This window comes from Rattus norvegicus, chromosome 9, assembly GCF_036323735.1.
Source record: "Rattus norvegicus strain BN/NHsdMcwi chromosome 9, GRCr8, whole genome shotgun sequence".
Taxonomy (NCBI): Eukaryota; Metazoa; Chordata; class Mammalia; order Rodentia; family Muridae; genus Rattus; species Rattus norvegicus.
Window position 1 is genome coordinate 50,142,500 of NC_086027.1, and position 26,970 is coordinate 50,169,469.

General features: G+C 44.6%; 1 protein-coding gene across 2 annotated transcripts in view; it reads left to right on the forward strand.

Moving 5' to 3' along the window:
* Positions 1-14,826: 14,826 nt before the first annotated feature.
* The window catches only part of Il1rl1 (interleukin 1 receptor-like 1), a 65,563-nt gene continuing 53,419 nt past the window's right edge, over positions 14,827-26,970 (forward strand). Inside the window, exons 1-2 of one of the 2 annotated variants that reach the window (XM_039083070.2) lie at positions 14,827-15,087; positions 15,260-15,362. The gene's annotated coding sequence lies outside the window, so the exon portion shown is untranslated. The remainder of the gene's footprint in view (positions 15,088-15,259; positions 15,363-26,970) is intronic. The other variant, XM_039083072.2, reaches the window with a different exon arrangement.

Sequence of the window (26,970 nt, forward strand, 5' to 3'; positions counted from 1 at the left end):
TTTCAAGGGGCCATAGGAGAAGAACCAAAATTCTGCTGTTTGCAGGATAGTGGAGACAACTGGAGATCATGGTGCTCAGGAAACAGTAGACGCAGAATGACAAATGTCATGGACTTTCTCCCATATGGGGATCTTCATTTTGCAAAAGGATGAAGCAGAAAGGAGACTGTGTGGGAAGAGGAAGGCAGGGAAAATGATGGTCCTCACTTCATAATAAGAGTCCTGGAGGCCCTCGCTTCATAATAGAAGTTTTGAAGGCCTAGAGTTGTGATACTGAAGTCATATAGCCAATAGTTGGAAACTGCATCAGGCCAGAGAAAGGGTACAACGGGCAGCCTGCAGATTGGGTGCAGAACAATGGTATTTATATCCCCTAGTTCTTCCAAGAGATACAAACTTTTGTAATGCCTACCTAGTATTGTCCCCTTCCCATCCTATTGGCTCAGGACAGCAAGTCTTATCAGTTAATAGCCTGGCACTTGACTTTCTCTCCTTTCCTGGTTTGAGGAACCTGTGGTATGTAGCAAACTTCTGGTGAGCCTAGGCTGAACCCCACAGCACCTAGCCAAACAGGCACCAGTGTCATGAAGAGGGAGCATAGGGTCCTAGTGCCCCCGGCTCATCTGTGATTCTCTGGGGAGCCTCAGTCTGAAAAGGTACTGGGACCATTCATTTCTTACACAGGGAATCAGCGTGAGGTCACAAGAGAGTAACGGGTAGCTGGTGTGGTTAACCTTCATAGGATATGCATGTCTGAAGGTGTCATGGACAATTGGGTTATGATTAATACCTGCTAATAAAGATATCAGGAAACAGTTAGGTTGATATACGGAGCACCCTGTGAGTGAGCTGTTTTTCACACTGACATGCGTGGCTGGGTTTACTCATGTTGTGTGTTGCTGTCTATGAACCTGGGGGACTCTCCACACCCAAATTCTTACCTTCTGGTGTTGTCCGGGCCCCTTTTTTCTCTCCCCTTTCTTTATTTTTCTCATTAAGACTTAACCCCTCCCTCGGCAATATAATTAATATCATTCTGAAGAAAATAAAAAAGGAGCCACTTACGAGGAAGAATTGGGGTAATTCTTCAAAAGTCATACGGTTACGGTCAGGTCACGGCAGTATTTGCATTCTCTCCTAACGAATCCCAGAAGCAAGGTAGCATGGAGGTGCAAAGGCTAGACTCCCAGTTTAAGCCAACACTGGCATCAACTACCCATGAGAGCCACAGAAAAGAACAGTTTGTAAACTGTGACAAAGCGTCTGGGGAAAATACACATTTTATTTTGAATTCAATATATCCGTACAAACACAGGACATAAAAAATTAGGGTCTGTGATCTCTGTTCTATTTCGTTTTAGTAACTTTGTTTTAATGAACCGCATTTGCTTTTGTTACTTGTAACCTTGCAGTTTACCCGTCAACCTTGTTTCCAGTGACTATAATTTTCTGCTCATGTAAAAAATGACATCAAGAGGAAAAGAAAACAGTTCATGGACAAAAGAGCCCTGAGGAAAAAAAAGTCAGGAGGCTGGGGGGGAAAGTCATACCTTAATTTGCCAGAGTAGAGCAAAGAAGCCATTTGACATTTCCCCCACGGCACTGTGGCGCCCTCTCGTGGGGATTATGGGAATGCTTCTGCTCCCCCGGGGTTCACGCACGGGAGTAAGTGGGGGTGGGTGGCTAGGCAGGACACATTGTTTCTAGAAGGTTCTTGAACTTCAGGCTAAAAATGTGTTCTTTCTCTTTAGTCTGGATTATGCGGATAGGTCCCTGCTTCTAGGCTGAATTGCTTCTTAGGCAAGCCATATTGCCTATGTTAGAGCACCCCACCCTCACCATACCTTGTAAGAAAATGTGCTGCTGAGGCCTCGATGAACATATTGCTGTCACAGATGAGGTCCTCTTGATGTAAGACCGTTGGGACCATATCCATTTAAGACTGCTGATTTTGGGGGGTAGGCCTTGAACTATTTAAATACGAATAATGAGATACTTTGGGGCTGGAACCCAAGTCTGATAACGAAATTTTATTTATGTTTGATATGCCACGTACACACAACCTCCAGGTAATTTAGTTTCCATATTCAGTTCATTCTGATTTCAAATCTCATGAGGGCAGGCTGACTTTTCTGTGAGAGGTAATGTTGTGTAAGTGAAAAAAAAATCTTGCCGATTTGAGAGCATTTCAGACTCTTTTTGAAACCCTGGCTCGGCTTGTAACTGTAATAATTATTAGTCCTACTGCATTAGTATGACTTTTATTGCTACATGGTATCTGATGTTTACTGGATAGGTACAATGGGTCAGGCAGGAGCTCCAAACACAACAGCAGCACCTCTGTAGTAGTAGCTCCTGTATAATTTTGGTAGAGGAGCCAAGTGGTGGTCTGGTTGCTCAACCCATGAAGCATGACTGTGGGAAAGCAGCCGAGACTACCTCATCTGTCGCTGTCCTCATCTGTCGCTGTCTTCAGACACACGAGAAGAGGGCATCAGACCTCATTACAGATGGTTGTGAATCACCATGTGGTTGCTGGGATTTGAACTCAGGACCTCTGGAAGAGCAGTCAGTGCTCTTAACCATTGAGCACCCCCTCCCTCTCCCTCTCCCTCTCCTTCTCTCTCCCTCTCTCCCTCTTTCCCTCTCTCCCTCTTTTCCTCTCTCCCTCTTTCCCTCTCTCCCTCTTTCCCTCTCTCCCTCCCTCTCTCTCCAGCCCAATCCTACCCCAGCAGAAGGGCAGCTGGTAGGTTCCAAACCCAACCTTTCCACATTGTACAGGATTGCTCCTTTTGTCCTGCAGGGGGCACCCTCGTTCTTTCCCTTCTGTCTGAATAGAATCTGTTTGGAACTAGTACTGGAAGGCTCTATGCACATTACTGGAGGTAGTGGAGAAACCATTAGTCTCACCAAGCTGTGAATATCATGACCTACAAGATGCCTACTAGAGCCTTAACTACACATGGTGTCAGCCCTGTCTTTCAGATACTCTTAGCTGCTGCCCTGGTACACTGCCAAGGATATCAAATGGGTTTTGGTGACACCTTCATGTCCTTTGACAAATTTGAGTCTGCCCAGAGCTCTGACAGAGGTGGTCCTGGGAGAAATATATCTATGCTTAGGCTGCCATGCTATGTGGTAACCATCTTGGGTCTTGTGCTCCCCAGAGAGAAGCATTCTAGGGGTACAGGTAGAGCACGCAAGTAGTCAAGGGTTATTTTGATCAGCCAAGAAAGTAGAAAGTACACCTTCTAGAATGCAGAGTGCACTGAGCTGTGGCCGTGGCAAGCAGCTACTTCTAGCGCATTAATCCTTTAATGGTAGCAGTGCAGCATTTGGCGCTCCCGCAGTTCTGTGTACCAGAAGTTCCTGCCCCAGCTTCCTGCAGTGGTCTACTCTGATACACCAGTCTGCTCAAGATCCTTTCCATGCTTTTCAGAAACCAGAAAATTTTTTGCCCAGGTATGAGCAATTGCCTAAGTGCATCTGCAGGACTCCAGGCAGCACCCCACGCCCCGCAGGGATGAGCAGTTGCCTATGCTCATGTCCCCCACCAGGCAGCACCCCCTCTTTTGTAGTTTACTGATGTCTGCTTTGGAGGCACAGGATCTGAAACTGGCCAGATGAGCTGACACAGGCAGGGTTACCTACCTAGTTCCTCTTTTTTTCCTGGTACTCAGTTCTAGGAAAATTTATCTTAGAAATCCTTCTTCCTTATTTGCCTGGCTGGGCGAGGAAGAGATACTTTTTTGTTGTTGTTGTCATTTTTGTCTTTTGTTTTTTTTCCCCCCACAAATTGAACACCAGTGAAAACCTTCGATGTCTTCAGATGAGTAAAAGTTGGCCATTGGGCTGCGGAGGTGGTGGTCATTGTTGGGTGTGATTCGTTCTTATGAAATGCCATTGACCTCAGCTAAAACTTCAACATCAGCTCTGCTGAAAATCAGGGACAAGAGGAAACCACACCAATGGCGTCATCTTTTGTCTCCAACCTTCACATCGGGACAGTCAGAAGGTTTGAGGTAGACATGGTATAAGAGTTAGGTGCCTGTGTCCACTGTTCCTCTCAGCACCACCTCAGGAGATACAGGACTGGGAAAGGGCCCCCCCCCCTGAAGTTTATTGTATATGCCCCCCCCCAAGAGATTGCTAAAATGTCACACTAAGTTGGGCCACTATAAGTGCAGTTGATTTAAATTACAAAATGGCTCAGAAGCAACTTTTATAAAACATTTATTCATGAGTCTGGTTGCTGGGAACCAAACCTGTGAGAGCATCATATACTCTTAATCACTTCGGCTCCGGAAGCAACTTTTAATGCACCTACTCGATGTAGCTAGCAATTGCTGTCTGTTGTCAGGACAACTAAAGTTGAACCCCTGACAACCTGATTCCCCCTTCTGACGTTTTCTGTGTCTCCAGATCTTCGATATGTCTGGTGAAGTTATATTTTCTTCACTGAGCCCCTTCATGTGTTCAGAAACACTAGCCTTGGGTAGACACGGTTATCCTTGCCTTGAACGAAGCTGAGTGACTAGCAGGTCTCTTCTCTTGGCTGGGGAAAGCCCAGCAAGAGAAAGCACATAAGCAAGAGGTGCAGGACCGCCACTGCACACACTGGCGATTCGTACGGCTCTTCAAGACACAGCAGCATCTCCCAGAGTGAGCCAGGCTGCTTTCAAAATACAAACCAACCACAGCTACTAGTTGAGAAGGGTATTTAATAGTACATGGTCCTTCGTCTGGAAGATAAGCGCCCAGGCAGTGATCACGGAAAATCTTGTACCAGTCAGGTGTGCTTCCCATTCAAACAAACTGATGAGATTGTTTTTCTGTTTTTCAATGTTTTGTGGTTTGGATACATTTGAAGGATACCCCCCCCCCTCATGTGTTGGGGACCTGTGTCCCTTCTTGGCAGTGAGAGGTGGTGGAGCCTTTAGGAGACGGGAACTGGAGGGAGTTAGCAGGTCACTGAAGGACCCATTTAGGAAGAGGTTAGTGTAGTCCTGAAGAGACCCCTGGGCTTTGTGAGAACCAGTAATTGTAAGAGTAACACCATTGAATCTTTGCCATGTTCCTGTTTGCACGACTTGGTCTTTCCACCATTGTTAAAACCATCTACATGTTACAACCTGGAATCTGCTAGGTGGGAGAAATAACCCCAATTTCTTTACAAAGTTGCCCAATCTCAAGTATTTTATCACAGGAATGAAAAACGGCTATTGTGCAAGCCTATCAGACTTGTTACTGTGTAACCATTTCTGTAATGGCAAAATTGTGATTTTTCTGGGTCCATTTGTTTTGTTTGCTCTGGTTGTTAGGAAAAGGAGAAGGTGTGGAAATGGTTTTCTGGGACATGTGAAAAAGTTTCTTTTAACTGGAACTGTGTGCTATAAATATTGGAACATGATAACTCTACTTTTCTGTTTTCCCTCCACACTTTTTCCTATCTCTCTCTCTCTTTTCCCTTTCCCTTTATTGCTCTCTCTCTTTTAATCTTCCTTCCTCTTTCCCCTTCTTCTTCCAGCACTCCTGATCACTCTTTACTTGCTTATGTGTTTCTTTATAGTTTTTTATCATTTGAGAATGAATTAATACATATAATGTATTTTATCAAATATGCTCTTTCCCTCCCAGTTTTCTCTCTATATCTTTACCACTTATCCTTCCAACTTCATGTGTTTTTAAAACAAATACACACACACTGACACATACAAACACACACACAAACACATATTGACATACACTCACATATACACTTTCAAATACACACACACACAGAAACACTCCCATTGATTTTAAAACAAACACACACACACACATTCACACCATTCACACACACACACACACACACACACACACACACACACACACACACACACCACTGAGTCCGCTTAGTGTAGCCTGCATGTCTGTGTGTGTGAGACCATCTACTAAAACTCCTTCAGCCTGGAAGAAAACTGACATTCCCTACCCCACCCCCAGTGGCTGTCCACTTTCAATCATCCTGGGCTAGGCTTGGGACTCCATGCTCCATGTTGAAATTCTGCCTGGCTTAGTACTGTGTGGGTTTCTGCACCAGTCTCAGCAGCTTAGTTCATATGTGCAATTGTGCTGTCCTGCCCAGGCTAACTGCAGACACTGACTTTCTCTGGTCCTTACAAGCTTTCTGCCCCCTCTTCTGTGCTGATCCCTGAACTGTGGGACAGGAGGTATGATATGGATGGTTCGTGTAGAGCAGAGAATCTACCGTCTCACTCTGGAGTGCAGCCTAGACTCCAATTCTTCATGCTTCACAGATCACTAGGTTTGGATTACAGGAGACAAGGAAATGACAGAAGAGAACAGTCCAGAGGTTAACATATGAGGGGTACCTCCCTGGGAGAGTGGTTACCTCTACTATACCTGGGTTTCATTCAATCATTCAATCAAGGGGCCATGATCAGGAAGCCCCCATTATACAAACCCAGGGGAGGCAGGTCTTATACTAGTGACCAGAAAAAGTCACAGTGGATCTCTTCGATTTGCCCCCCACCCCTTTCCTTTTTGCCACCTTGGAGCCAGGTCATGGTGAGGTGTAGCTCACCCCTCTATTTCTCCTTTCCTTAGTGAGCTGTCTCCTATCCACGCGTCTCTCCACAATTCATCATAAAAAGGTATAAGAACCTGGAAACTCGGGGCCAACCCTCCCATCTCAGACCTGAGTCTACTACAGTATTTGCTGTCATGCCTGATGTCCAACTCTGCTCCTTTTCCTTCCAGCCAGGAAGCCCTGGCCTTACCACTGTCAGCATGTGCGAAGTCACACACCACAAAGGTGTGTTTGCTTGCTCACAGTTTCTGAACAAAGAGTTGATTTTTTTTCTCTCCCTCTCACTTCCTTGGTTTATAACAGCATGTCTCACACTGAGGGGTTTCCCTTTGCTGAACAAGTAAATAAAGTAAAAACCGAAGAGAGAAGAGACATATCACGAGATACCGGTAGCAGAAGTCAGAGGAACCTCCTGAAGGCTTGAACAGTGGGAGAGGCCACACAGGAAGCTTCCTAGAAGAGACTCTGAACATCAGATCACACTTAGGGATGCCCACGGTTGTCAGCAGACCTCTGCTGCACATCTCAACAAAAAGCCCTCCTTGGGGGCTCACAAGAGTTCGCTTTCAATGTGTATCACCTTGTCTTGAGTCAGGTGTCGGAGATCAGGATGCTTCTGTGGGCAAAGGCTGGGGACAGAGACTAGGGGAAGTGCCAACTCAGCTCTTACTGATGTGAAAACATAATTGGTGCTCATCATAGGGGAAAGGCTGAGACCCTCAGAGAGAACTGTCACCCCAGCTTTGAGCTCTCTGGCTCTTTTGTTGTAGCTGAGGATGAGTTAGGGTGATATGAGCTTTTGGGTGCTCTCTCCTTCTGAGGGTGTCCTGTGCATGAAAGGGCAGTCTGGGGAGCTTCCGCATGTGTTGTGTGGAGTGCCGGAATAGAACTGTAGGTATGCATACACAGGCGCTCCTTAACCAATACAGGGTTGGAGACACCATGAGAACTTATATGGTGGTGCTTGTACTCACTGGGGCTACAGGGCTCATGTGGAGTCAGGGTGTGTGTCCTACCTGTGTAGAAAGAGCCACCTGCATGTTGGTGGGGTCTATGAAAGTCAGCCCCTTCTTCCATGATTCCCCAACTCTCTCCACACCCCCAGTGTTACTCATTGACATTTTGTTGACAGGTGATTGGAATCTGGCTGTAGAACGAGACTGCAAATTCCCCTCATAGAACCAACCAATTTGTTTCAAATATCCTCACTTGAAACAAATAAACATTAAAATTAAAAAAAAAGTAATGTTTTTGTGTCTGTATGTACCCGTGAACTCAGGGGTCAGGGGAGGTCTGAAACATCAGACTTCCCAGGGCTGGATGCTTGAGCGGTTGTGAGCTGCCTAACGTGGGTGCTAGAAGTAGAACAAGAGGTCCTCTACAAAAGCAACCATGTGTTCTTAACCTCTGGGCCGTGTCTCCTGACATCCCTCCTGGTTTTTTATATCTAAGGTTTCAAATATGATTAAGACATGGCAAATAATGTGGGAGGGACAGAGACAGGAAAATGCGAAAGGAAAAGTTGTCCTTTGAATTCAGGACTTGCAAAGTCAAACAGACCTTACAGTGCACCAGGGGTGGGCTTTCTGGGAAGGGACGGTAAAAGGGAGCAGTATTTCTCCCAGCTCTTCAGACAGCTTAAGGCCAAGTCCCCTTCTCGAAGGGTGATCCCTTAGCTAGGCCGTTGACTTCCCCAACTGCATTAACTCCTATAGTTTGGGTAGTTTGAAATGTCACGTCTCCAGCAAGTCAGACATATCCCATGCTCTTGACCAGAAAGAAATATCTTCCCCTGGGGTGACCTCCCAATGCTACCATAAGAGCAGGATGCCTGGAGATTCTTCTTTGCATAGGACTGATGTTGAGACACACTCGATTTGATTTTTTTTTTTATTTCTGCTTTTGTGTTCAGCCAGGATTGGTGTCACAAGCATGATCTGCTGGCTCAGTTTCTTTGAATGTAACTTCAAACACTGTTCCTATCCAGCTTTATTGTGCTCTGATGTGGAAATGAAGTTCTTAGGAATCATAATACAGAGTTAGACAAAATATTGGGCACAGTTACCATTAGAGTAACATTAAAAGCAAGTTACTTATTTTACTTCATGTATGATTTTCATGTTTTTAAATTTCCAATTAAGTCCACAGCACTGGGTTGAGCGGAGCATGCCAGGGACACAAAGTCTAAGTGTGGTCACATGACTGATGCTATGGGGCAGAGGTGAATGGGGCGTCACCCCTAGCTTCTTTAGCCTCCTCACTATTCAAGAGGAGTAAATGGGTGATCACCTCGGGCCATGGGATGGTCCGGATTTGGGGAACCAACATTATAAGCTGTGTTGTAAGTAGCTCAATAAGATAGATTACTTGGGAGAAGAGCCAGCAAGAGGACAGAAGTGTGGTTCAAATTCCAGGCAGGTGATGTACCCTGATGAGTAAACACATAGAGGAGGTCAGGCCCAGAATGTTATGGAAGAGGCTGACAATACCTTCTTGGCATGTATAAAAAATACCACAGCAGGCCAGCTCCTGATTTTCGCTCCCATCTGCCTTTGTTTCCTGGCCAATACCCTTAAGACCCCCCTCAGGTAACCCCCTCATTGGACAATATCTGCTTTTATCTTCTGACTCTCAACTCTTTTATGGAAAAGATGGTCTGTGACTCAAAAGAATGAGAACAAAATGGAGTCCTAGAGGTTGTTTAATGATCCTGTATTCTCATTGGTAGGGCCTTCAAGTCCCATGTTCTCATTGGTAGGGTCTTCAAGTCTACTGTCTGGCTGGGTGTCTCTCTGGTAGACATAACATTACATAACAACAAATAGGCATTTCCAGAATGTTTCTGTTAAGCCCACTAACAATACACTAGTGTCTTCCAGCTTCTAGCCTGGGCTTTGGCTGCTTTTGTTCGTAGTGTTCTTTAATATTGTTTGCATTCCCCACACCATTCTTGAACACTTTCTCTAAACTTAACATCTTTGCTCAAAGTCAATGCCAATGCCCATTGGAGGACGTCATGTGTGTTTAGGATGTCTACTCATCTTGGCTCATTCTGTGACCTCCATGTCTTACTGTCCCTGTCTATTATGAGTCACGCCAGAAAGAATACAAACAACCTCAGTTTTGATCCTATGTGATCATACAAAAGTCTAATGACTTTAAATATATCTCCTTAAAGAACACTTAAGAGACTGCCTCATTGCCTGGAGTATGGGGTGGTCTATGGAAACAGAGGTCTACGGCTTCTCCACCCTGTGCTTGGAGCATTTGGTGAAGCCTGCATTATGAAGTTCACCTACAGAATCCCCTGTTCACTGACTAATACTAAAGAAATGACTATTCATTTCACACCTGGCACTACTAAGGTAGACTTAGGGACAAGCAAATAGACTCTCAAAACCACATTGGGTACATCTCCTGAGAGCTACAAAAACAAGGTGAAAAGATTTTATTTCCTTTCTGAGAAAAAAAAAGTGTGAAAATCACTTTTTCTTGTAAAGTGGTAATAAAAACCCAATCATTGGTCATAATTGCTAGTTCAGCGGCTCTCTAGAAGACATGCAGCGGCAGATGCTGATCCCTCAACTCTGGGGCTTCTCCACTCTCCTGTCCATCACACACACACACACACACACACACACACACACACACACATTCAGGCATACACACACAGACAAGACATACACACACATACCCTCTCACACACACATACATACATATATTCACACATGACACAAACACACGAACACAGACATACACAAACACTCACACATACAGATACACATACACATACACTACACACACTCACACATACACATGACACACAGACACAGACTTAGATACACACATACATACACCTGACCAAGCATACACACACATACACACACATACCCTCTCACACACACATACATACATATATTCACACATGACACAAACACACGAACACAGACATACACAAACACTCACACATACAGATACACATACACATACACTACACACACTCACACATACACATGATACACAGACACAGACTTAGATACACACATACATACACCTGACCAAGCATACACACACAAACACACACATACACACTCACACACATACCTGACATGCACACTCACAGACATATACAGTACACAGAGACACACATATGCACACACATGAACATACACACAACACACACACACTCATACATACACATACACACACAGCCTGTGAGTGTGTTCTGTACATGCTCACCCTTGGGTCATTGACTTTCTCTTTAACCTAAGATGAGCGTCATCACTGATAAAACCAAAGTCTTCATGAACTAGAGTGTCTCAGAGCTAGGAAGATTGTACAGAGTTGTTACAAGAGAGAATTTTTTACTTGTTCCTTAAGAATTTAGAACAGTATATTTTGGTCACACCCCTCCATGCCTTCATGATCTACCCCTTTCTCCTACCCACCCGATTTTGTGTTCTCTTTCCTTTTCCACCCATAAAGTCCATTTTGTGTTAGCCAAACTTCTTGGAAACATGGAGTGTGGTTGACTTACCACTTACCATGGGGGCAACACTCTTAAAGAAAAGACACTCCCTCTCTCTGCTATTACTAAGAGCTCCTCTACAAGGCATAAGACCTGTGCCTACCTCTTAACAAAAGAGTATTGTAGTTTTATGAAACTGGGCTTTTATTTTCTTTTAGACGAGCAGTTGTTGGACCTGAACCATCAGGGTTGATTTTCCTTCTGAATGTTCAAATGCTTGGCCAATATCTGGATCTTTGTGATTTCCTTACCCAATTTCATAATAGATATAATTTTTAAAAAGATAATCTTAAAAATGAACAAATGGGTATAAACTGATTTTTTTTGGCAGTTATTGGTTTTTCACAGAGTGGAATAAATTTACTCCTTTTCATTTTTCTTTGTTCTGAAATAGTTTGCAGAGATAGAGTAGGATTTTAAACTTTTTTAAAAAGAATATTTATTTATTTTATGTATGTAAGTACACTGTCGTTTCTTCAGACACATCAGAAAAGGGCATCAGATCCCATTACAGATGGTTGTGAGCCACCATGTGGTTGCTGGGAATTGAACTCAGGACCTCTGGAAGAGCAGTCAGTGCTCTTAACCACTGAGCCATCTCTCCAGCCCCTAGAGTAGGATTTTAAACAATAACAGCTAGTGTCATTGAAAATTAACTATAAATAGACACAATGTGATTTTCATCTAAATTCCTATTTTCTTGTCCTCTAACTTTTGGATATTTTCGTTTTTGTTCTTCCACTGGTCACCATCTCTAATCCTTAGTGTCTTCCAATTCTAGGCTGAACTGTTTGGACTGTACTATTGGCTCATGAGACTTTTGCTTGCACAGAGTGACCTGGAGAGTTTAAGAAAACACCTGATACCAGGTTGGGTCCAGTGGCTGCGAGCTTGAGACTCAGCACAGACAATCTTCTAGGCTATTTCTGTGATTGGCATTCTGTGTTCTGACAACTACTCTGTGGGTAATGGTAGCCATGCTGGCAAGTCATTGGTGCTAAACGGAATGTTGAGGTTGGTGAGTTGGTTCTAGGAACCAGTGTATTTATAGATATCATTAGCCTAACCTTTGACCCAAAAGTAATATTTGTAGGATTTATTTATTTATAGTTTTCTTTTTTGAGACAGGATTTTGTTGTATAGCTCAGACTGGCTCAGATTTGGCATCCTCCTATCTCAGCTTCCTGAGTCCTAAAATTGTTGAAGTTCATCACCATGCACTGCACCCTTGCGATTTATTTACTTTTTCGAAAAATATTTACTTTCCTTTTATATGTAGAAGTTTGCCTGTATGTTTGTGTGTATACACATTCTAGGCATGCAGAAGAGCGCTCTAGCTCTCAAGAAGCTGGAGTTACAGGCACTCCTGAACCACCAGGTAGATGCTGGGAACTGAACTTGGGTCTCCTGTAAGAGCAGCCAGTGCTCTTAATTGCTGAACCATCTTCCCAGTCTCATAACTATTTTTTAAATTACACTTGTTTGTCTGTATCTCTGTATATGCACCTATGGATTCCATCAACTATGGATAAAAGTATTAATAGAAAATGCCTTTGCACTGAACGCTTACAGGCTATTTCTTGGCTTTTTCCCCTAATTATCACTTTAGTTTCTTTAGTTATTGTAAGAATCTGGATATCATTCGAAGCGTGTGGGGGCATGTGCATCAGTCATAGACATGTATTAGGTTATTTTACATGAGACCTCAGCATGGCTGGAATTTTGTACCTGTGGGGCAACTTGGAACCAGTATTTCATTGGTGTAGAGGGATAATTGTGATGTCGTGTCAAACATTAGTTATAATGATGTTGGCTCCAGAATTACATGAATATGTGGATGACAGTGAGAATCAGGGAATATCTAAACAGTGATGGTACAATCATGTAATGCTGCATACTATTATACCACCATTAAATGGATAGTGCCATAGGAAAACATGCTACATCATGGGAATGCAGGAAAAATGCTCCTGGGTATTATAGAAAAAATATAAAAAAATAAAAATTTTGGGGTTTAAAATCTATATGTATGAGCTCACACTTGTGAGGTTGTAAAGCAAAATGATAGCACCGTAGCATCATTGCAGTGGGAATGAGAAGCCATTTTGATTTCTCAAAATTCCATGGCCATCCTGTGACAATGCTTCTATGATGTTTATTTAAAAATAATTTTCTGTTCTAGATTCACCTTCAGTTTGAACAGAGTACAGTCTCAAACAAATACAAAACTTCTATTGGACCAAGTTAGAGCCTAAAGGCATAACATTTTTTAGCTACTGAAAAGTACTTTAATTTGCAGGTGGTATATATATATATATATATATATATATATATATATATATATATATTACATTATGAATATATATTACATTATGAATATATAAATATATATTTACTTAATATGCATTATCCTTATCCCTTAGAGTTCCCTGTGAATGTTCTGTTTTCCATACTTTATGTGATAGAACATGGCTACAATTCGATACTTTGCAACTCTGAGCTCAAACGGATACCCATCAGTGGGCTGCACAATGCTTCCTCCCTCAGATCACCCGAAGCAAATGGAAGAAACATATTAATGTCAAGCACAGGCCCAACCAAAGGAAGACATGTTCAACAGATGTGTGACCAAGATGTGGGACTCGGGGGAAATTCCACAGCTGGTGAGGTACCCTGTGGTGGAGCACATACTTTATATGCTTGAGGTCCTCGGTCCCACCTCCAGCACCATAGAATAAACACGGGGGAACTAATCCAAGCTAGAGAGAGGCGCAGAGTCTGACCAACAGGCACTGAAAAAAAAAGGTTTTCTCGAGAGCGTATAGGAGATCTTAGGTAGAGGCAGCAGAAATATATTCACTGGATTGTTAATGTGCAAAGCATATTTTAGGAAGATAAATTGAGTTTGAACGAGAAATAAAGGGTTTAAGGCGTTTAGGGTAGATTTGGAGAAGTCCCGCCTCTTACTCTGCCTTTGGGTGAAGCAGGGAAAAGGGCTTTCTCCTGTGATCAAACTCATGCTTAGCCCTGAGAACGGAGCTGACCCTGATGATGAGGTGAATACTATTTCTACTATATCCGCAGGGCACTCTATACTCCATACATAGGCAACCAGAACAACCAAAGATACAAAGTAACAAGGAAGACAAATAATTTCCCCAAATTTGGATCCTTTGGTGCAGTGGCGGGCATTTAGCATAAAGAGCTTTAAGAAGTAATCTGGGGTCTGTGTGAACTAGTGATGGCTGGCTTTCAAGAAGGAAACCAAACCGACTTCGCTGAGATGAGGTTATACATGGAGGATCATTGGGATGCTGTTGTTAGAGTCCTTGTGAGAGACGATGAGTCGAGGGACAAAGATGGACTGCTTGGTGCAGAGTCCGATGCAGTGTTAACCAATCTGGAGAGGACTGAGGAAAAAAGGCCCCCCTTGAAACGTATCTTGAAACTATCAACATTTATTGGTAGCCTGAAGTCGTGAGAATCTATCGGAACCCTCAAGAATGAAATGGGCCTAGATCTTGGAAGAAGGCTGACACCCAAAAAGGAACCAATGAGGAAGCCTGAGAGTGAAGAGGCTCAAGGGAAGGTGATGGAAACAAGGGTGGGGGGGGGAGGGTGTTAGCAAGGCCAAGAATGGAGCACCAGGAGGAAGTGGTCACAACGACAGAAGGTGCCAGTGGAGAACTAAGAACAGAAGGTTTTGTTAGTGAGGCTGTAGGAAGTTTCATGTTCTCTTTGGTGAACACTTCAGTTCTTCCGTGGTAAATTGACCCCAGGCTCCAAGGGCAGCTGTGTGGTGGGGTTGGCGAAGGCTGATGCATGGTTCCTAGGTGAAAAGTTGAGTAAGAACACAAGGAGGAGGTCAAAGTGTCACATGATGGTTAAGGACAGATAGATAGGGTTTTAGCTATGGTGGAGAGGGGAGTAGAACTAAGCCATTCACGGTGAGTCCAAGTGGAAGCAGGTAGGTATTCTCACTCCTTTTCCATGTAAGACTGCACTGGGAGCTGGGAGGTCGAAGGATTGCTTGCCGTGCAAGCCCAGGAGCCGGGAGTGAACAAGGAGACACATTTCTCAATGAGGAGGGAGCAGAGGATTGTGGGAAATGCTGGCTAACAGGGGCTGATGTTCCTCAGACAGGAATTGGAGGCAAGTGGCTCTTAGCACGGGTTTGAGGTTGTCACACCTGGGTTGAACAGAACATCCAGAAAGGTGTTCGGAATGGAAAGGAATATGACGGTAAGTACGATGTCTTTAAGTACGATGTCTTTAGTCTGTGGTGTATCACCTTCCCTCCCAATACAGCCTGCTAACCTCGGTCTCTAGGTTCTGTTTGGCTATGCCAGCGTTATTTTGTGTGCCATTCCATTAACGTCATGTCTCTACTTCACCAGCACAAAGTGCTTGCTGAGAGCTTGGCTGGACAGCTATTAAATGGATATATCCCATAACAGTGCTGGATACAAAATTAGGTCTGGCCAGTATTTGTTTAGCGGCCAGTGGAGAAACAAAAGACCAGATAAATGCAAGACATAAGGCAAGGAAGAGCGTTGCCCTGGTCCACTGACAAATGTATAGTCCTTTGGACAAGGAGGATAACCACCTTGCTCTGTTGGCCTCAAAAGATGAATGGGGGGAATATCAGATCTCCACTCTAAACTGTGCCTAACTCGATGAGGTGCACCATTCGTGTAGATAATTGGGGTACATAAGGTTTGCATGATGAGATACTTGGATTTGCATGGATGGTGGGCTGGGAACCACCTGGGACCAGCCTTCCTTAGAGGCTGTAGCTGTTTCTTCTGGGCTCTTCTTCCTGCTAATAAGACTCTCTCCCTTTTAGTTTCTGTTCGGTTTTCATTTCCATCCCCTAATTTCCTATTTTTCTTGCCCTCGTTACTACTCTCGGGCTCTATGTCCTTTCTCTTCTGGTCTTTGAAGCATGAAGACCTCCTCCCCGCCCAGGGTCTGAGCTTTGATAGGGAAATCTCTGGCTCACTGATGCAGCTGATGTTCTCCTGAGCTCAGCTGACAGGAGAGCTCACGCATATCATTCCCTGGAAGCAGGACCCTCACCTTCTCTCTGCTTGGCTGTGTTTGGCTGTACATATCCAAGATCCCTTTGGGGGGCGTAATTTACCTAGTGAGGCTCCTGTTAACAACCTTTGAACCCTCTCCTTCCTCATCTGGGTAAGAAAGGGGAGGCTACCTTTCTCTCCAGCTGTCTCTCAACCCACACATCCGCCTTGCAGCCCTCTCTAACTGTTTGAACTCCTCCCAGGGCCACTCAATTTCCTGCTCACCCCGGAGGCAAAATTTTATCTACCTATTTTCCCCAAAAGCAAACTCGTCGGTAAGCATGGCACCCACACATAATGATAAGGATGAAGAAATACAGTTACTCTGTACCTGTGGGTCTGCTCGCATGTTTAAGGAGACTGGTGGCGTCATGCCATGTCACTTTCTCTGTGAGCGTTCAGCTCCCCGCTGCTCCGGTGCATTGGGGTGAAGGCAGATGATTCATGATGACTAAAGTAGCATGTTTCTGTGGTGAGCTTGTGAGAATTTGGATAGTGCGGTTGGTGGCAAGACGGAGTGAATCCATGGAAGCCATGATGCCAATGGCTGCAGCGCCGCCTCAGTGGAAACAAAACTCTGTCCTGAGGTCAGCCTTGAAACCTGTATCCCTCCCTCGAGAGCCACCAAATGCAGATGGCAGTAGACAGTGTCTTCTTTACCACCTCTAAGACCTGGGACAGTGGCAATTTGGAAGAGTTCTGACTATGACCTGACTTCCAATCTCCTGACATGGAGACTAAGTCTGGCTGTCTTCTTGGGTTGCTATGACAGTTCATTACAGACTGGGTGGCATACAACAGATTTATTTGATAGTGGCCTTGGAGGATGAAGGTTCAAGATGAAGAGCTGACAGGGCTGGCTCCCTCTGAGGTTACCGAGGGACAGGCTGGTTTTGGACCCCCATCTTTGTTGTCCATGGTTGCCTTTCCCCTGTGTCTTCATGTGGCTTCCTTTCGTGCATGTGCATTCCTTGAGTGTCCCTCACAAGGGGACCAGGGAATCCTGAACCGGAGTAGTATGGAGCTCTGTGGAAGTTCTCTGCGACATACTATGCTTTTCATATACATATGTTGTCTAAAAAGGTTTTTGTGAAGTACCTATGTATTTGTACGAGTTTATGAGTGTCACATGTGCCCTTGAAGAGCAGAAGAAGACAGTGGGTATCCTGCTAGGAGTTTCTAAATTGCCATGTGGGTGCTAGGAACTGAACTACTTCCTCTAGAAGAATAGCCAGTGCTTTTAACCTTTGAACCACGTCTTTAGCCTCTCGTATACATATATTCTTATGATTAAGTTAAATTTCAAATTAGGCACTACAAGAGATTCACAGCAACTTACTATAGACCACAGCTAACTCAGCATTTGCTTTTCCCCCCCCTTAAACGTTTTCACATTTTCTCTTCAAAGAAGCACTTTCCAGTGTCAGGTGAATGTATGCAAATTGCTCTTTGGCACCATTGGTAACTAATATGGGGGTAATTTGATGTTTGCTCCTATAGAATATACACGAGACAATTAAATTGAGAAGCTTATTCTGGTCACGGCTTGGATGGGTTCACCCATGATGCACCAGTCCCCATTTCTTTGGGCGTGCAGCAGCATATAATTGCAGGAGTGTGCCATCCCACAGAATTGCCCACTTCAGGGTCAGGGACTGAGAAGGGAGTAGTTTAGATATTCCATTTGTGGCTGAACACTCACCTGACATTTGCTCTCTGCTCATTGACCAGTTTGTGTATTTCTGCATTAACCACTCTCCGCTGCCCAAAGAAACCTCTCTGATGAGGTCTGAGAGCTGCATTAATCTGTGTGTGTGTGGGTGGGGGGGGAATCTAGGGTGGGGGGAGAAAGAGAGGGAGAGAAGGAGAGAGAGAGAGAGAGAGAGAGAGAGAGAGAGAGAGAGAGAGAGAGAAAATTCCACACACGGGGCCCTGGGACTTACTGATAGTTTCATATACTTGTTATTTTAAATTATTCTTCCACTTGCCCTTAAAACTAGTTTAGACCAGTTCACCCCAAGCTTCCTTCGAACTCTTGTTTTCACAGTATCCGTTGATAAATTCAAGGTTTTAATCCAATGTTTGGATCACTTTCATCATCTGCTGTGGTTGGTCAATCCTTTCATCTTGAAGTTATTTCTTACTTGGTTCCTAGACTCTATCCATTGCTGGGTTTCTTCCACTTTCAACAGTCTGTCTCTGTACCCGTTGTTATTTCTTTTCCTTCTGAGTGCCCCAGGACTGTGTCTGTCAACCTTCTCTTTCCTGCTGATCTCATGTAGTTTTATGAATTACAGAATGAATGAACATCCTAATGACTCCTAAAGCTAGAGTTCTGGGCTTCTCCCCTCATCTCTAGATGGTTGAACCAGTGTGATCTTTTTAGTAAGTAAGATTTTAGATCAAACTCCCCAAATCTCTAAAGGTTCACACTTTAACAGAACCAAAAAGTTCATAACATTCTCATACGAGCCAGCAAGGGCTCCCCCACAGCAGCCAGCCTCACTTGGAAGCCATTCCTCTGGTCCTCCATCTCCTTGCACTAAGGTCTGAATGTAATCACCTGTGTTCTATTTGGAAACCCCCCCCCCCAATATGGTAACATGACTGTAGGTTTCACTCCTGTCGATTCCAACTGCCAGGTGTTAAAACACTTCTAAGTATTTTCTTCTAACAAAAATACCTCCATCTCCTGGAGACTCCCTTCTGCACCTTAAGCAGTGCCTGGAACAGTATCCCTCTGCTTTTGTCACTGTGCTTAAGTGCCAGTCCTTGGGGATAGTGTAACGTGCTCCCTGATGAGGTTAGGTCTATTGCTGCATATTGGAATGCTAAACTTTATACCTGAAGGTCTAGGCCTTAGAGTGAATTCTCACGTGGACAAGCTTTTGTTGTGTAAACCTCATTCCTCAATTTAAAACCATTGATTAAATAAAAAGTTGGCTATAGCCAATTACTGGAGGAATTAGAGGTAGGTGGGTCTGGAGACACCTGGCTGGAAGAGGAGAGACCAGGAGAAGGAGGAGGAAAGAGAGGAGGAAGCCACCATGAAGGGAGATGGACCAGGAGCACCTGGCTAGGAGAAGCAGCAAGTATCTGGGGTACACGGCTGGGGAGGTGGCCAGGCCAGCAGTGAGAAGTGTAGATTGGGGGTTACCTCTGGTAATGAACAAAGCCAAATAAAATAACCAGAGACTGAGTCTCAATTATTTGTAAGCTAGTCGGGGATGAGCTATACTTGTCTGTGCTAAACTCACTGGCATTCTTTGGTTCTGCTAGAATGTCTCATTCTCTTTGGATGCTTCTCTGACTCCTTTATTTAAAATATGTCACGAATCCTCAGGTTCAGACCCCCCCCCCCCCCACTCTATTAGTTCAGTTCTTTTAGAGAACTCCACCTAATGCTGACTTTGGTATCAGGAGTATTTCTGTAGAAACAGAATTTTAGGGATGAGTTTTCCTGTGGGCTTGTGGTATCTGGAGTTGGCTGTCTAATTCACTCCTGAAGTTGCTGAAGGTCTCCCCTGGTAAGACGGAGACAGTTGGTAAGTCATGGTGTGAACTGTTGAGAGCAAGATCGACGGATTCCCTATTCTATATTTTGAAAGCTTCTAGAGAACTGTGGCATATGACGCTGCTGGACGGTTTCCTCTTACATCTTGGAGCAAAGGGATAAAGGACAGGAATGAACTCAGAGACGCCATTCCCTCCCTGTTCATCTCCTTCTTCCTTATCTCTCTCTCTCCCTCATCTTTTCTCTCTGCCCTCTTTACCGTCTGGAATTTCTTGTATCACACAAAGTAGCTTCAGAGACAAGCCCTCTCTGTGCTTAGAGAGAAATAAGGAAGTTCAGCCCTTCCGATTCTTCAGCTTCAACAAAGACTCTTGCTGCTTAGGAGTAATCAAAAAGGGGCATAGGAAGAAGCCTGCACCCTTGTCTTTCATCCGTATAAATCCACAAGCTACTTCCCATCAATATATTTCAAGTATCAGCCATTAGCATGTCTCTGAAACCAACTCCACTTGTTGAACATGAACTCGTGTTGGAAAACGTAAATAGTAGCTGTCTACGCCCAAGCTGATTTCTGCTTTGGAGACAAGAGTTCTGCATGCAGGTCTGTTCTTGCTGCTCTCAGTCTGGCAGATGGGCTTGCCAGGCTGAGGGTGCTTTGTGCAAATGAGAGGCCATTGTCTTTCATGGTTGGCGAGGCAGCTGCAGAGAGGACTTGGACTGAAGCCAGAAGGGCATACAGTGAGCTGCTGTGAAGGGAACTCTCCCAGGGGATGGCTTATCTGATGGTCCTGCAAATCCAGTTCAGTGTGGTGTTCTCAGTGAGGAACATTCCCTATAGGGCTGTGTATTTGAACATCTACTTCCTGTTGGTGGCGCCGTTTGAGGACTCAAACTATGGCTCTGAGACGCCATTTCCTCCCTGTTCATTTGCCTACTTCCTAGGACTCTCTATTCCCTAGGATCATGCTACAGTTTGAGTTCAACTCCACCAAAACCCCCATCAGGACAATTTCTCTCTGTGATAATATAGAGGCTGTGGGACAGTGAAAGGCACCCTGGTTCCCGGTTGAGGAGGTTTGAAACCCCAGTGAACCTGATGGACTGTAGGCACTTGCCTGACTCCTAGGAAACCAGGCCCATCACGAGCCTACAGCCCTCCATAGATTTGTGACCAACAGTCACGTAATGGCAACTCCCCAAGTCCCTCCACTGGTAGAGGGCAAGACCACAGGTCATATAGGTTCAAGACAGATCTCCATTATAATGAGGCCTAAAGGCCTGGGGGCTTAGCCAATGAACTTTCCTTCTCAGACATTCCTCCTTGCAAAAGGTATTTAATCTCAGGTCCACCGTGAGAAGTAGGGTGCAGTTTTACTCATCCACTTTCCACCATGACAATAAATGTCTTAAGACCATGGACTGTTTGTGGGGAGCCATAAAGAAGGCCTTCCCCTATGGAGCTGCTGTCTAATCTCCTGCAGGAGGCCTCCATAAGCTCCCAGCTACCTCTACCACCAAGCCTGCAGCCCATCACTATCAAACCAAGGACCTTCTTCGTGGGACCAGCCAGAGTCCCCTTTTTCTCCTTTGACCCTGGGCTAGATTCAGCCCATGGGCCCCATTCTGTTCTCAGCTCTTCCGTGGCACCCCAGTGGCACCTGGATGCCCAAGAGCCTGAGGACCCAATGGCCCCAGGCCCCTTGCAGGCCCTGGTGACCCCCAAGACAGCTCCTGCTGTGTCCTGCACCTCAGGCTGTGCTTTCTCACTCCTGGAGTGGTGTCCTGCTGCTTACCAGACACCTGCCTGCTGCTTACCACAGCTCGACACCTGCCCGGCAATGGCATGGGGTAAGTGTTGTTAATTTCCGGAGTCCCACCTATCTGAGTGCTCACCTCCCAGAGTGGCTGAGCCCTGTGGTGGAGTGGACATGGGACCCCATAACCCTATAGTGGGCCTTTAAGAAGAGGTGATGTTGTGGTTTGTCCTGAAGTTATCTGTATTTTGATGCTAATTTCACTGCCCCAAGGACAGCTGCCTAGTCACATGCTCAGAACTCAGGTGACTTCACCAGAACCACCTCCCCATTGAATATGTAAAGTACAGGTGAGGGGCAGGTACAGGATAGAAGGAGGCCTGTCATTGGAGGAGAAGGAAGGATGGGTGGGAGATAAGTTTGAAGGAGACAGGAGAGAAAGGAGAGATAGGTGAGAGAGAGGGGAGAAGCCATGGCAGGTGATGTTAAGATTCTGCTCTGTGTATTTACAGGTTGTTATCAATGTTCTTAAGGGATGGATGGTCCCGGGCTTTGTATGTTTAAGTGGGCAATTATATCTTATCAATTGGGTCAAAGATTATTGTGTTGTGTGTTCTTTTAAGTGAGGGTTTGCGTGTAGGAAAGTGTGCGGCTGGGATGTGTTTCCGCCAAGATATCTAGCAGATATCTTGGGGCACCGTGGTGCGGACCTAGCGGGGTAAAAGACACCAATAATTTTTTATTTATTATATTTTTACAACAACAAGGTGATTATGTCTTGTCTGAAGGGAGTGCCAACTCTTGTGGGACAAGATCTTTGGGTTGTAAGAGAGATTAGCATCTTCCTGGAGACGCTCTTCTACAGACATACCAGTGTGATGTGGACCTCTAAAAATTGAGCTAAATGAATTATCTATATACTTCATGAATTAGTTGACCTGGGGTAATTTGTCATAGAAGCAGAAGAAATGGATAAAGGTTGATTGAAAACATCTCTGGCTCAACACTTTTCCTGCCGTGTTATAAAGAAGAACTACTGTTGCACTATTTGGAGGTGTGGCCTTATTGGAGTAGGTGTGTCACTGTGGGTGTGGGCTTTAAGACCCTCATCCTAGTTGCCTGGAGCCAGTATTCTGCTAGCAGCCTTCAGATGAAGATGTAGAACTCTCAGCTCCTCTTGCCCCATGCCTTCGTGGATGCTGCCATGTTCCCACCTTGATGATATTGGACTGAATCTCTGAACCTGTAAGCCAGCCCCAACTAAATGTTGTCCTTTATAAGACTTGCATTGGTCCTGGTATCTGTTTGCAGCAGTAAAACCCGAACTAAGATACATATCAATGATAATGGTAATGTCCATTTTACAGATTAGTTAACAGAGGTTTGGAGAAGCTGAATACTGTCACAGACTATACCACTGTTATACCCTGTTCGAGTTCTAGCACAGCTCATCTGTCTGACTGGCTTGTTCCAGTTGAGTGTGGCCAAGAGCTATATTTCCTGTTCTAACTGGCGGATTAGAGATTCCCTTCTTGCAGGTTAACTCAGGGGTAGGTCAGAGAACTGAAGATGATGTAATGTAATAGAATTTGCATAGCTGCGGGCAACCTCAAGAAAAGGAGATCTGAAGGAAAAAAAAGAGAGCTAAAAATATGCCTTTAACTGCATGAGTAAAATAGCTCCATGGAGTCTCTAAAACAACCACAGAAGCATCAGTCTGGGTGGAGCTAACAGATGCCTCATCCGGGATTTCAGAACCATTGGGCATGTTCAAGATCAAGCATCTCCTGCTTTTCAGGAGGACACTTCAGTCCCCCGAAGGCTTTACTCCATTCTTATGGGCAGCGACAGATTGTAAATCACTAGGACATGAGCTCAACTTCTCAAAGCATGTTTTCCAACTAGTACTGTAAATGTTAGCATGTCCTAAAGTGAATCCACACCAAAGTGTGCACATTTATCTAACATTTCAAGTGCACCAGAGCTGATGGCACTTGGTCTGGGCACCATCTTGCCATTCCTGTTCTTAGAGGTACCACCCTGAGGGAGCCTAAACATTTTCTAGCTATGCCTGCTTTCTGTAAAAAATAGTTGTTCCATGCTTTGTGGCTGTCAAGTAGTTTTTTTAATTTTAGGACAATACCTATAGTTTTGAAACACATCCATTTTCCTTGGGTTTTTCCTAAAACACATTCTCAAAGGCAATGATCTCATCTCCGTGGCTCAGGGCTGCCTATTCTCCTTGAACATGGGGATTTATTTCTCCTTCTAGGAGGTTTGAAAATCTTCCTCCACAATTTCCGGGCACGTTCAGAGCACGTGATCAATTCTGCAGCCTCGGAGACCTTGAAACACACCAGAGGAACTTAGAACGATTCTGTTTTAGCCCCTTGTGCCCAAGAACTACAGTCACCTGCACAGTTCCAAGCAAAATTTCCCCGACAGGGTGTGCTGAACCCATCTTTGGGCAAGGAGAGAACCTCCTGCTTTCCTCGGTGCTGTGGTCTCTGCATGGGCATCACCACATGTTTCCCTTGAGTTTTTATTTCTTTCTTCACTGTCTTGGGCACCAAGGTCATGATCAGTTCTGCCTAATGCATCTTCCTTTATGTTTTATAACAATAAATACTCTGCCCTTTAGTGTGCTTTGTTCCTGTAAAGCCTGTCTGTTCTTTAACATATCCACAAGACCTCCACAACTTAAGAAGAAAAGCAGGCCATGCTGGTTCTACTGGTGCTGACCCTAGAGCCATCACCCAGTTTCCAGAGGTACTCGACATTTATTGATTTACACATGTTTGTGTACATGTGTATTTATGTGTTGGGGTGTAGGGGAATATGTGCATCGACATGATGTGGGAGGCAGAGGAGAACCTCAGGTATAGTTCATCAGGGGATGTCCATTTTTTTCTTTTTTTTTTTTTGAGACAGGATTTCTCATTATCCTGTAGCCAGTTAAGTAGGTTAGTCTGCTTGCTGGCCAGGAGCCCCTGGACTCTCCCCATCTTTGTCTCGAGCACCGGGATTATGTCTGTACCAGCAAACCATTTTTTTATTTTTTACATGGGTTCTGAGGTTCTAGTTCAGGTTGTTGTTCTGCAAAGGCTAGCTACCAACTGAGCAGTGTCACGGGCTTCTAACTTTGCTTAAAAAGTGCCATCCCTCTGTAGTCTCCAGGTAAGCTACATTCTAAGAAACAGTACAAAACTTTTTAGGATTTCCTCTTGTTTAGGAAATCCTCTTGTTGAAGTTTTTTTTTCCTTCTTCCTTGTGTGCGTGTGTGTTTGTGTATGTCTGTGTGTGTATTTGTGTCTGAGTATGCGTGTGTGTGTGTTGTATCTGTGTGTCTGTGTATGTCTGTGTGTGTGTATTTGTGTTTGTGTATGTGCGTGTGTGTGTGTGTGTTGTATCTGTGTGTCTGTGTATGTCTGTGTGTGTGTGTGTTGTATCTGTGTGTCTGTGCATGTCTGTGTGCATGTGTGTGTATTTCTGTGTCTGTGTATGTGCATGTGTGTGTCTGTGTATGTCTGTGTGTGTGTGTATTTGTGTCTGTGTATGTGCGTGTGTGTGTGTCTGTGTATGTCTGTGTGTGTGTATTTGTGTCTGTGTATGTGCGTGTGTGTGTGTCTGTGTATGTCTGTGTGTGTGTGTATTTGTGTCTGTGTATGTGCATGTGTGTGTGTGTGTTGTATCTGTGTGTCTGTGTATGTCTGTGTGTGTATTTCTGTGTGTATGTGCGTGTGTGTGTGTGTCTGTGTGTGTGTGTATTTCTGTGTCTGTGTATGTGTGTGTGTGTGGGTGTATTTCTGTGTGTGTGTATGTGTGTGTGTGTATGTCTGTGTGTGTTTGTGTATTTCTGTCTGTGTATGTGCGTGTGTGTGTGTCTGTGTGTGTGTGCACATTTCTTTTATTTGACCCCCAAAAGATAGTTAACTTATTATGTGATAAGGTCATCAGACTCGTTATCTGTTCTGAGATAAAAGAACAGCCGCCTCCAGGGGGCGGAGCCCACAGGTTGGGTTCCTGAAACCAGTCTTTACCAGAAATTATGTAAATGGCGGTCTAGAACAACCTAAGGCTGCAAGGCAGAGAGTACTTCTCTCACTCAGTAGGGCCGTGGGTGGGCAGTGAAACCCAGAAGTCTTCCCCCAACAGGGAGCCTCCCTTTTCTATTATGGGGAGGAACCATGTGTGGGCAGGACACTTAGGAGACCAGCTCTTACCTCCTGCCCTACCCACTGCTGATGATGGAGCAGAAAATGGTAGGTGGCACTTATAACTACTGGTAGATAAGACAGAGAATAAGAAGAAAAATAAATGGCTTCTCCTCCATTATCCCACACACTGCCGACTCCAGGCTTTGTCCTGTGATCCCCAGGTGGGAAGCAGGCTACAGCTTTTTGAGGGACTGGCAAGTCACACCGCCCACCGATTTTGAAATGTGTAGCCATCCAGAGGGAAGTTTGACTGCGACACCTATGATGTCCCACCCAGTGGTCCACACACCCAGGGCATGCCCATGCTGTCTGGGTAGGCCTTTGTTTCCCCAGTGTCTCTATTATCATGCACCTGGAAACTTTTTGATTGACATAATTTGTGTTCTATGTGGTTGAGAGTTTTTTTTTTTTTCCAAAAACAGCTCTTTTGAGCTCAAAGGTAAGGTACAAATCCGACCCCCTCTGGAATGTGGTAAGCGCCATGTCCTACTCACCCTCTGTAGAGTAGACTTCCTACTAGAGTATAGCTCAGAGATAAATGACAGAGAGTAAGGGCCACCACCCTGGTATCTTGACAAGACATGTTGCCTTTTCTTAGTGTGTCCTGTCCATGCTCTTTCCCTCAGTTGAGCAATTTTTCTGGGGCTTTTAGAAGGTGTTTGTCTGGAACATGTAGGCCCCTGGCTCTCAGAGCTTACGACTGATCCCCTTTATTCATGAATTTCATATATACAAGTGTGTAACTTTTATTATAACTTCAGTGTTTTTTATGGCTATGCATGGGCAAGCACAGAATGACAAGCAATTGCCATGCACTGTCTCCACGCTAAGATCAACCAAGTTCCTGAGTCTTGCCTTATGGAGCAAACAACTCCTCATGCTCACCACGCTGTTTTACTTTGATTTATGTTTCTGTGTTTTTCTTTAGTTGGTGATTTAACTGTTTAAGTAGCATCAAGTGCCCTCTGGTGTCGCTAAGCAACAAACTGCCTCATGGAAAGAATACGTAGTTCTGCTGGCTTCCAGTTCAATGCTAAGGAACCAACAATATATATGAAGTATAAACAAGTTTGTATATTGGCCACTTTAGTGACCACAGGGCCAGAGGTTTGGAGCTAAGTAATCTGGCATGTGTCTCCCTGGTATCCTGGTGTGGTATTCAGTCATTTGATGATTATGGTAACTTACAACACAACAACTTATGACACAACCTGGGCTTGGCTGGCTTCCCTGGAAATGCGTGGGTTTGATGCTTGGGGTTCCTGGGTAAAGGAATACACAGAG